This window comes from Cimex lectularius, unplaced genomic scaffold (genome assembly GCF_000648675.2).
Source record: "Cimex lectularius strain Harlan isolate CLEC.00 unplaced genomic scaffold, Clec_2.1 scaffold124, whole genome shotgun sequence".
Lineage (NCBI taxonomy): Eukaryota > Metazoa > Arthropoda > Insecta > Hemiptera > Cimicidae > Cimex > Cimex lectularius.
The window spans coordinates 591,141-603,364 of NW_019392703.1; the positions used below are offsets into that span (position 1 = coordinate 591,141).

Consider the following 12,224-nt stretch of genomic DNA (forward strand, 5'->3'; position numbering starts at 1 on the left):
ACGAGACCTGGCGGACCCACACCAAACTTGGCCGCGCCCTTTCCTCCTTTCATCTTCCTTAATTACCCGAGTATAACAATAAAATAGACTAGCTATTAAAATAAATTATATCTAAGAAAAAAATCAATTACTTAGCATAGAAACGATATCCAAGAACTCAGAATCAAAATTTCTTATTTTCTTCTCTTGCTTCTTCTCTTTTATTTTTTCTTTCTCTTTATTAATTTTTTATTATTCATCTTCCTACTTCTCTGTGCTTATTTCTATTTTTCTCCTGCCTCATTAGATGATTGTATTAAACGACTTTTGTTCGAGTTGAATTAGAAAATAAACACTCTTACAAAGAGTAATAACGAATTAAATTATTATTGAGAAATAAAAATTATTGACAGATAAAAATTACCCTTGAGATAAGTTCCCATTTACGAAAAAATACACATACAAATCAAAATGAAAAATTTTATTTTACAAAAAAGACAAGGTGAAAATAGATTGTTTTTTTTCCTGCCTGCGATTAAGATTTTAATCCGGAATTGACAGTTTTTGTCGTATTTCGAGATAAAAATCGTATCTAAACTTGGCAAGCCACTTGTTGATCGCCCACTCGCTCAACGCCATATACGTGCTTGACTGGCGTCAAGAAGGAAAGAGGATAGACTTAATTTAAGCCCGTCTTGCCCAGCTAACTAGTTGAAACTTACAATGCGAAATGTCCCGATTTTGATCAATTATACAGAAATGCTGGAAAAACGTTAAACATTTTCCATTCGGATTGCAATTGATGACGACATGAGAAATAATCTGGGAATTTTATTTACAACGAGTCAAGATCCGTTAATTAATTAATTGAAACATCGTATCTGTCCATTACTTCTATGATTATCACAAAGTAAACATGATTATTTGGTACCTCGTACAATAATTTTAAATTGAGATGAGTTTTTAAACTTTAACGCTATTCTCAAAACTTAATAAATTGTTGATATTAAACATTTTCAATTTTTGTTTATTTTTTGTTTTAAAAACTATGGAATTTGGGGAGTTTGATAAGACTCCTTTGTCCCATCGGTTAAAAAAAGTCTTCGAGAACTCCGCAGTATGTGCTGCGAAACTTTATTCACTCCAAACGTAGTTGGGCAAATTAATTTTACACGTTCTATACAAATGAATGAGGGTGTCACTATCCGTATATTTTACAACGACGTATCGAAAAAAACCAATTCAGATATAACGTCAATATCGCTTGTGGTTGTTTCTCAAGGCAACGTTCTGAGACTCCTGCTTTAACAGAAAAGATAAATGGTGGAGTGAGTGTGTTGTTAAATCTTTTTAAAAAGATAGTTCCTACTCAAAGTACGTACACTCCTACATTTATTGTGAGTAGGAACTATCTTTTAAAAAGACCCTGCTTTAACTTTGCGATATCGATAACTTATGTGCTAGAATGGCCTGGTGTGTTTACAACAACTTGTGATATAAAATAACACGCCGATGGATGAAATTATCGCTCCAACTTTTATTAGTTCAAAATGAAATGCATTATTACGTTTAGGTCATTTAATCATTGGTAATTAGGAATGATCCTTGTAAACATAAACTTTAAATAAAGCTTTATTAAGCTTGTTTATTTTTTTCACAAACAGAAGCATCTTGACTGATCATTCATTCTACTACTGAAAATTGATCTTCACTGAAAACCTTTCCTCTTTTTAGTTGATTTCATTTTATTTAATTATGTTTTTCGGTACCAGACAAGCATGTTAGTGAGTATCGTATTGCTAAGAATGTAATGTTAATAGAGGAAGGATAGAGCGATGCGAAGTCGCATATAACTCGACTGCTGGCATGAATTCCATAAGATTGAAACAGTGTCGGTCTAAATCAACAGACGTGAGAGACGACAGGTACATCCGGCAGCTGCTCTAGCACAACTGTATCGTCAGTAGAAAAGAGATGAAAAATTTTCCACTTCCAGCAGACTGTAGGAAGAAGGCATAATGAATGTAGTCTAAAAATGGGGAAGGCTTCTGTTTGCACATGAACATGTGAATTAGACGTAGGAAAATTAAGGTTTTACACCAATCAGACAACATTCTCTGTGACAAAGTGTATAACTAACTTTGAACCAAATTAATCTTTTTATGTAAGGCTTTGCTTGAAATGAAAAAGCTAGTGCCACGAGCGGGATTCGAACCCACGACCTACGGCTCAATACGCCGCTGCTCTAACCACTTGAGCTATCGTGACTTCGATCCACTAGGACACACCTCTCCTTCTCAACCTACCTTTCGAATTTTCCCTCATTTTTGCCATTTTTCAAATGTCGGGTAATCAGGATTCGATTCTCGGCGAATCGAAGTCACGATAGCTCAAGTGGTTAGAGCAGCGGCGTATTGAGCCGAAGGTCCTGGGTTCGAATCCCGCACGTGACACTAGCTTTTTCATTTCAACCGAAACCTTACATAAAAAGATTAATTAATTGAAAGAAGTTCACGAAATATAATGGATTTGAACCTAATCTTATCTTGCATGTTTATGATAATAAACGTTGTATCTATGTGTTTAGTAACAAGATTATGACAGAGTTTTTTTTGATAAAAATATATATTTTTAAAATGACTTCCGGGTTCGTTTTCTTCCAGACATATTTCGAAAGAATCGCAAATCGTGTTTTACCTTTTTGTTTTAAATGAGTATTCTCCAAACTCGGCAATAGGAATTATACACGGCGATACGTGATCTGCAGACAGTCTCCAGACTCAAAGAGGCCGAGCTTTTTCGAAAGGTACGAGAGGGAGAAATAGGAATTTCGTTTTGGATTTATTTGTTTTCCCAAATAGAACTTTCGCAAATGGCACGTTTCTCAAAGCGTGTTATGCAAATTTACGCCTGCAGAACCGTGACCAAATTTGAAGAAAAATAAATGTTCAATATAGAGAAAAAAAACGAGGACGTCGGCTGAGATCTCTTAAGCCGTCAGTCCAACTGGAAAACGGATTTTAATTAAGAACTCGGATTTTCGCGTCGACAGAGCCAAAGGCAGGAGTAAAGATCATTCCCCAAAAGGCAATGTTTGCGACTGGACTCATTTGCGTAAAGGGTGAGTCAGAGGCTCCAAGTGGATTGGAGGCTGCACTCTTTCAAACTTGTTAACAAACTCGCAGTTTCGTCAAATATGACACAACGATTCGGGTTAGTTTTACAGATCTCCAAACGCTTTCTGGCGTCTGACAAAGTCCTCGATACGGTAGTTAAATTCTTGTCCTCGGCCCCGACGGTATATCGACAGTACCTACTGTCTTTTTATTCGATTTTTCATTCTGGGGATTCTATACGCGTCTGTTGAACGAAGAAAGGCCTGTTTTGTCACGTACCACTGGTACAAATAGCGGATGCCTCGGATAACGGTCTAATGTCCACAAAGGTCTTGCTGTCACAAAGCTCATTATGAATCATTCATAATAGGCCTAGGCCATATTCCGACGGAAGAATTTTTTCAGACCAGTCTCCTTAGCCGATAAACATGTTTCACGGTTGGTCGATCAAAAAAATATTATTAATGGGATTTACGAAGGGATGAGAGATTTGTAATCGACCTTCCTCACCGTTATCGTCCTTCCCAACCAATTTCTTACCATTACTAATATTGACTGGATTCTTCCTTTAAAAGTGCAGCGATACCAAACTACTCATATTTTTTTTCTTGATAATACAATCCATGATTGTTCCGACGTCAATAAACTCAAAATGACTAAACGCAGAATAAAATAAAAGTCAAAATCATAACGCATACTTTTTAAAAAACAGATATAGAATAAAACAAGAATTTTTACTAATAAGTAGTTCTTTATTCTTCTATTTTTCTCCTTCCACGATTTGGAAATCGAAAGAAAAAAGTGACTAAATTCCACATTATAAAAAATTCAAAGAACAATTTTAACTAAATTTAATGATATAATGTTATAATTAAAAGTTATGTACGGTGCAAGAAAAATTATACTGATTATATATCTAAAATTTAAAAAAAAACCACCTTTTACAAATCAGTTTTTGATCCTGCTATTTATCCAATAGTACAAGAAAAATTACCAACAAGACCATAGATACAGACAACGAAAAGGAAAATAAATTCCTTCTATTTGGGCCAAAATGAAATTTGAAGAACATTTCAACATATTTTGAGAGATTTATAATACAATGACATGTTAATGTTTGTGATAAAAAAATTATATAATTGTTTATGATCAATGATTAATTAACAGACTGTCAATTAAAAATATAATGACTTTTAAGTCAACCTTAGGACTCTTCAAAAAAATAATGAAAACAACCATTTGTCCTTTTAAACTAAATGTCATTAACGTTTTTCTTTTTATATTTTTTATTCAGGACAAAACGTATTATTTCTTTTAGTTTTTTCGTACCAAATTATGCTAAATTAATAATGAGATAACATTTGGACAGTCCAAAAACCAATTGTGTTTAATCTTTCAACCTTCGGGAGAAAAAGCACGTATATTTCATTTGCTTTTTCTTATTATTTTGGTCTAAACACAGTACCAATAAAAAAATAATGTTTTGGTCCAACTAGATTATTATATTGTTTAAAATCACTTAAAAAAAACTTTAGATTCTAAAGGGACAAATGCATTTTTAAAATTATTTTCGGAAGGTTTTTAAAGTTGATCCTTTAGCCAAATAGTTAGACCAAAACTTTATTTTTATTAGTATTGTGTTTACACCAAAATGAAACGAAACATCTATTTCTGAAGAAAAAAATAAGTCATTAGATTTCTTTTTTTTAGGTAGAACAAAATGTAATACATCTTTTAATTTTTTTACTATCAAATTACGATAAATTAATAATATAATAACATTTTGGACCTTACGAAAATATCTTAACTCATGAGCCTTAGGGAGAAAAAACAGCCAGTTTTCTAGTCCTTTTGGTCTAAACATAATATCAATTAAAAATACAATAACTTTTTGTCCAAATATATTATATTTGTTAAAGGATAGACCTAGGACCTTTAAAAAAAATAATTTTAAAAATTCATTTTCATTTTAGAACCTAAAATAAAGGTAGAAGAGCAAATGAAAGAAAGTCATTCTTTTATTTTTTATTTAGGACAAAACATTACATTTTAGATCTTTCCTGTAAAAATAATAATAAAATGACCTTTTAAACTGAAAAAAATTGAAAGATCCTATTCTTTGGACCTGAGGGAAAAAAACAGGCAGAAATTATTAGTTTTTCTTTTCATTTTGGTCAAAACATAGTATCAATTTAATAAAATAATAACTTTTTGGTCCAACTATATTATAATGGTTAAAGGATCAACCTGAGGACCTCTAAAAAAATAATTTAAAAAATTCATTTTTCATTTGAGAACCTAAAGGTAGAAGAAAAACGAAACAAAATCATTACTTTTATTTTTTATCTAAGACAAAACAACATTTATTTTAGCTGTTTGGTTTAAATTAGAAAAATAATAATAAAACTACCTTTCGAGCAGATCAAAAAAGATTTTACTCTCGACTTTAGGTGAATAAAACAGGCAGAAATTTTATGTTTTTTTTGTCCTTTTCTTCTAAACATAATATAAATGAAAAATATAATAACTTTTTGGTCCTTCTATTTTATATTGGTTGATGAACAAATTTATTTGTCTTTTCAGAAATTAAAGGTACAAGAGCAAATGAAACAGTCATTAATTTTATTTTTTATTTGGGACAAAATATAACATTTATTTTATCTTTTACCTGCCTAATTACGAAAAATTAATAATGTAAGTACTTTTTGGACATAAACAACCAATTTCTTTTAAAAGAATGATCGTACTGTTCGGACCTTTGGGGGAAATATCAAACAGAAATCATTAGCTTTTTCATTTTGGTCTAAACATAATATATTTTTAAAAAATGCTCTTTGGTAAAGCTATATTTATTGTAATTTGGTTGTTGCCGATCATTTTGGTCTGCCTAATCTCGCTGCGTTGGTCCATCAGACGCGTTTTGGCACTTCGGCATCTTCAGTTGGTCTGTTTTTGTCTTATTTTATAACTTGATTTTATTGTGTGAGATTTCTCTGTGTAGTCAGCGGGGTGATGAACCAGCAATTTGGTCGTTACCTATCACCCTTGTCTGACTATTCCAGCTATGTTGGGTCTGTCTTCATCACACCATGGTCACCAGCTATCTCTGGCCAAACGATGGCAAAACGCGCAGACCAAACCAGCCATACCTAAATTTATCACCTCCATACCACGGAGAAATCGCCTACATTATATTGTTTAAAAGGTAAATCTTAGGATCTTTAAATTTGTTCTTTTACAACATAAAGGTAGAAAGCATATGAAACAAACAAAATCATTAGCCTTCTATTTTTATTCAGGACAAAACGGAATATTTCTTTTAATTTTTTACTGTCAAATTATGCAAAATTACTAGTGTAATGGCGGTATAATTAGTAAATTATACCATTTTGAAAAGTTCTTAACCTTAAGACTCGAGAAAAAATAATCATTAACTTTCTTTTTTATTTTTCATTGAATATTATAAATTATTAAATTCATTATATTTCGTGGTCCGATTGACCAAATAACTTCTTTCAATTAATTAATCTTTTTATATAGGGTATTGGTTGAAATGAAAAAGTTAGTGTCACGAGTGGTATTCGAACCCACGACCTTCGGCTAAATACGCCGCTGCTCTACCATTTGAGCTATCGAGACTGCGATCCACTGAAAAATGGCAAAAAGGAGGGAAAATTCGAAAGGTTGTAGGTTGAGATGTGTTGGTGTCCGAGTGGACCGAGGTCACGATAGCTCAGGTGGTTAGAGTAGCGGCATTGAGCCGAAGGTGTTGGGTTCGAATCCTGTTAGTGGCACTACTTTTTCACTTAACCAAAACCTTACATAAAAAGAATTAATTAATTGAAAGACTTCAAAGAATCTTAAATTGGTGAATAAAGATATTAAAGCTAGAAAGTGATTCTCTTTTAAGACGGTCATCTGCTTATGCACTCGAAAACATTGCTTTGTCATCATCAAAAACAGATTTTCATGGTGGCTGGTTATCCCAATTGCAAGAGTTGACGCTTCTAGGTCGCAAATCAGTTTTTACTTTAAATGCGGACCCGATTATTATTTATGATTTTTAATTAAGTATCCAGCCCTTAACATGGCGTAATAAAAAGCCGAAAACTTGGATAAAAGTAGACAAAGCTTTGTTACTAATATTGAAACATATTGCTAAATTTAATTTTTGTTATTAATCGGTTGATTATTTTGCTTATGATTTTATTGTCATACATTTTTAAAATAATTTTTTCTTTTATTGGAAAAAGTTTTATTTTAAAGTTTAAATTGTGTTGAACTTTCAGAGTCCAGAGGAATATTATATTAAATGAAACTCTGTTAAAAGAGATGTTGAATGTGTGGGCGGTGTGATAAAATCTGCAGAGCTCGGCAGAATACAGAACGCTTCTCTGTTGAAAAAAGCGTCAACCGATGTTGCTAATTTAATAATATTTAGAGGACAAAAAGATTTATGTTTGCGTTTGTTTTACAAATTGTTTAGCGATTATGACCTACCCTGAGAATATTTGACTTTGCTTACAACGACAAATCTCGGGGGTCTCCTGGGATTGATCGGCTGACCTTGCAAGGCTGACATCATCGTCTGTTCCTACCTTCATTCATCATTCCTATCATACGCCAGGTTCCAGTCACGTCGCAAGACGCGAAGTGGAAATTTTTCGTTTCGGATTTCATTTAAGCCGAGAAAACAAACATTTTTCAAAAGTTGTCGCTTTTCACCGATTTCTCGATGTGGAAAACGGTAAATAAATTTCAAATCTGTTCCGTCCGTTTTAATCCCATATAAGGAACGGGCCAGCTGGTTTGAGGTCGGGGAGGACAAGATAAATGTACCCTCCAGGCTGGGCATTACAGACAAATATAGGCAACGGATAATAATGACTCATCCCTCAAGGCACTCGTACACCTCGTTTCTAGTTTAACGGTCGCACAATTGAGTCAAATCGATATTTCCTATGTTAAACCATAAAAATCCAAGTGTTAATTTTATCAAAAAAATCAATACAAAGAGTCCTATTTGTGGATAACTTCTGGAGATTTCGATTCGTTAAGACTCTTTGCCTAAAGATTCGGCACAGAAGAAACTTGGAAAGCTCCGTTTAGGAAAGTAGAGGGCCTAATTGATCCAAGAAACTTTCAAGTTTTAAAGCTTGTTGTACAGCGTCGTAATTGAATCGTACCCTAATGACAGAACCTTGTCATTTCAACAGACTTAGCGAGAGGAAATAAAATCTAGATCCCAACGGTACTTTTTCCTGTTTCCTGGATCTGAGGAACAGATTCTATTGAAGTTTAAGAGAAACAGTGCGAATAATAAAGGCAAAAAAAGGGGTGAGAAATCAAAAAAATTCCAATTATAATTGCTCATTTAGGAGTTAATTAGGACAAAGTGGATCGAGTTGGAATTGGCAGGGAAGCTTGTTACCATGTGACAATAAATTAAAATAGTTCCGTAGTAAAGAGTTATTTTAAGTATTTCTACCATATAAGTTTCAAATAAAGTAAAACATACAAAAAAACCGGTTTTTTCATTGATAACAAGGTTAATAGAGAAATTCTTCCAGATTTTTGAATAAAATTGATTCTTGGATAGAGAAATTGAAATTTTATTTGCGTCAGAGATACAGTTAACAGAGAATAAGGGAAGAGAGAGAGAGAGAGAGAAAAAAAACAGTTTTCCCATCGGTAACAAGATTTAAAGAGAAATTCTTCTAGTTTTTGAATAAAATTGATTCTTGGATAGAGAAATTGAAAATTTATTTGCGTAAGAGATACAATTAACAGAGAATATGAAAAGAGAGAAAAACTATACTAATATTATCTCTATAGTTGGATAGAGAAATTGAAAATTTATTTGGATAAGAGATACAGATAACAGAATAAAAAAGGGAGAAAAAAACGGTTTTCCCCTCGGTAACAAGACTTAGAGAAATTTTCTAGATTTTTGAATAAAATTGATTCTAGGATAGAGAAATTGAAAATTTATTTGCATAAGAGATACAGTTAACAGAGAATAAGAAAAGAGAGCGAAAAAAAAAAAACGGTTTTCCCATCGGTAACAAGGCTTATAAAGAAATTCTTCCAGATATTTCATTAAAATTGATTGTTGGATAGAAAAATTGAAAATTTATTTGCGTAAGAGATACAGTTAACGGAGAATAAGAAAAGAGAAAAAAAGAAAAACAAGTCAAGAAAAACAGGTACTTCTTATGTCAACCCTCAAGAGTTCCATTATATTAAGAAAACAGGATTTTTACGTGAGGTTGGAACAACCCAAATTTTTACATATTTTAACAAAATAAGAACAACTTTAAATGTTACAAGTGACACGCTTTATTAAATAATTTTTAAATTGATTAACATTACTAAAATCATAAAAAGTGAATTTAAATTGAAGTGCAGTTTTTAAAATAACAATGAAAGCAAAAAGTTCAGAATTAATTTTAGGCAAGAAAGTTTTTGATTTTTTATATAAACGGGTAGGATAAACATGCAAATTATGTGTTTTAACTTTAATGTATGAATGCATGCGCCAAATACAAAAAAATTTTTTACATTAAAGACAACAAATTATTTGAACAATTCTTCAGAACTAAATCTTGGGTGAACATTATGAACATAATTTTAATTACAATCTTTTGAGCAACTCAAACCTTATGTAATAGTTTTTTTACTGATGTTGCTCCATACTATCTCACCAAATTGTAGTAATGATCGACATAATGGAAACCATACAGTTTTTAGAGTGTGAGGTTCAAGAATATTTCTCAATATTTTGAATTTATAGAATAATTTACGAATACGTTTGGTGAGAGTTTCTACATGCATTTTAAATTTCGTATTGCAATCGAACCAAATTCCTAAATATTTACAGAGTAGTAGTAAAAGTGAGTACAGGACACACAATTTCCATCACCTGATTTACTTTAATTTTTAAAAAGAGATTTTATATTTTACGACGTTTTGGTTTATTGATAAATTTATCAAGATCAATTACTAATGGTTACTTATCATTCTGCCTGATTTTACAGTAAGTCACGCGAGTTTACGTATTTCGTAATCCTTTGGTGTACGCCCGCATGTTTCTCTCGCGCCGGCCCGTTTTGTCGGTATAAGTCTAATCAATACGCTTTCTACCGTTTTTCTGTTACCTTTGACCATCAGGAGGGACGATTCGGTCACAAATTCTGTATTATGCCATATTCATGGGATATTAGCATGTTTTTCTCGCCGTAATTTGTTTTGTGTAGACCAAGGGCAAAGTTGCTGTATTTTGATGAACTAAAAATTCAAATTAGAGGAAGACAATATAGATTAGTTCATCGATTAGTCAGGATTCTTTATATTAACACTAAATCTTCTTCGAGTAGCACGAGAGAAACATGCAGACACTCTACACCGAGAATTATATTAATGTGTAGAGATTAGTGACCGTTAATCGATATCTGAATAATTATATTAATTACTAATGGCGTGTATAAGTGGGTTTTTTTTAATGTTAATTAAATTTTGGATAATTTTACTGTGTTACCTAGGTGAGAGAAACATGCAGACATTCTACACCGAGAATTACATTAATTACTAATGGAGACCGTTAATCGATATCTGAATAATTATATTAATTACTAATGGCGTGTATAAGTGGGTTTTTTTTAATGTTAATTAAATTTTGGATAATTTTACTGTGTTACCTAGGTGAGAGAAACATGCAGACATTCTACACCGAGAATTACATTAATTACTAATGGAGTGTATAAGTGGTTTTTTTCATGTTAATTAAATTTTGGATAATTTTACTGTGTTACCTACGTGAGAGAAACATGCAGACATTCTACACCGAGAATTACATTAATTACTAATAGAGTGTATAAGTGGTTTTTTTCATGTTAATTAAATTTTGGGTAATTTTACTGTGTTACCTAGGTGAGAGAAAAATGCAAACACTCTAACCGATAATTACATTAATTACTAATGGCAGTGTATAAGTGGTTTTTTTATGTTAATTAAATTTTGGGTAATTTTACTGTGTTACCTAGGTGAGAGAAACATGCAGACATTCTACACCGAGAATTACATTAACTACTAATGGTGTGTATAAGTGTTTTTTTTCATGTTAATTAATTTTGGATAATTTTACTGCGTTACCTAGGTGAGAGAAACATGCAGACATCCGGTAAACGTGTCTAATAAAAGAAATACGTCTGAGTGACTCATACGTTAATTACTAACGGGAGGAAAGAGGCTGTAATTGAACAGCCCACTGCACTTTAATTAATTTTTGGTTTCAATTTGTTGCCAGCGAGATGTTGAACAATTTCCAACCAGTTGGATGTTGATTATCCTGGATGCGGTTTTTTTTTTAAGTTTTGGACGGTCAGGGTAGTCTCCTTATTCCGAAGCATTTAGTGGATGTCTGCTTGTTTCTTTCGCGCGAGTTGACTCTGATGGTTTTTGTCAAAGTCGAATTAGGTCTCTTTCAACGATGAGTTGACTAGCAGGAAATAATTCAATCAAAAGGGTTTCTGCATTTCACAACCTTTAGTGGATGTCGACATGTTTCTCTCGTGTTAGTATATTTTTGGGTGTTTCACTTTACGAGGGTCCCCTTTATGCCATCAAATTAGAGGAAGAAAACGTAGGTTAGTTAATTGGTTAGTCAGGGTTTTTTTTTATATTAACACTAAATCTTCTTCGAGTGGCACGAGAGAAACGTGCAGACACTCTACATCAAGAATTACATTAATTACTAATGGCAGCTTATAAGTTTTTTTAGTGTTAGTTAAAGTTTGGATAATTTTACTGTTACCTAGGTGAGAGAAACATGCAGATGTCCAGTAAACGTCTAAACTATTTTTGGGTGTTTCTCTTTACGAGGTAAAATTTTGATACATCATACGAGGGATTATTTTGAGTTTTCCTTTGATACATTTTTTGACTGGCGCGAGATAATCATGCAGACAATTATTGAAATCAGTGAAATGCCTAAGGAGCAGATCTAGACGATCATAATCAACCCTAATGTTCATTATGACTTTTAAATCTTTCTAGTTTAATCTGAGTGATTATTTTTCCTAAAAATCTTTTGGGTTTGCTCTCACTTATCATTTTTAATTTTTAAATCCC

General features: G+C 32.4%; 1 non-coding gene across 1 annotated transcript; it reads right to left on the reverse strand.

Moving 5' to 3' along the window:
- Positions 1-2,173: 2,173 nt before the first annotated feature.
- On the reverse strand, positions 2,174-2,247 carry Trnan-auu. The gene has a single exon. It is a non-coding gene; the product is annotated as a tRNA-Asn (tRNA).
- Positions 2,248-12,224: the final 9,977 nt, after the last annotated feature.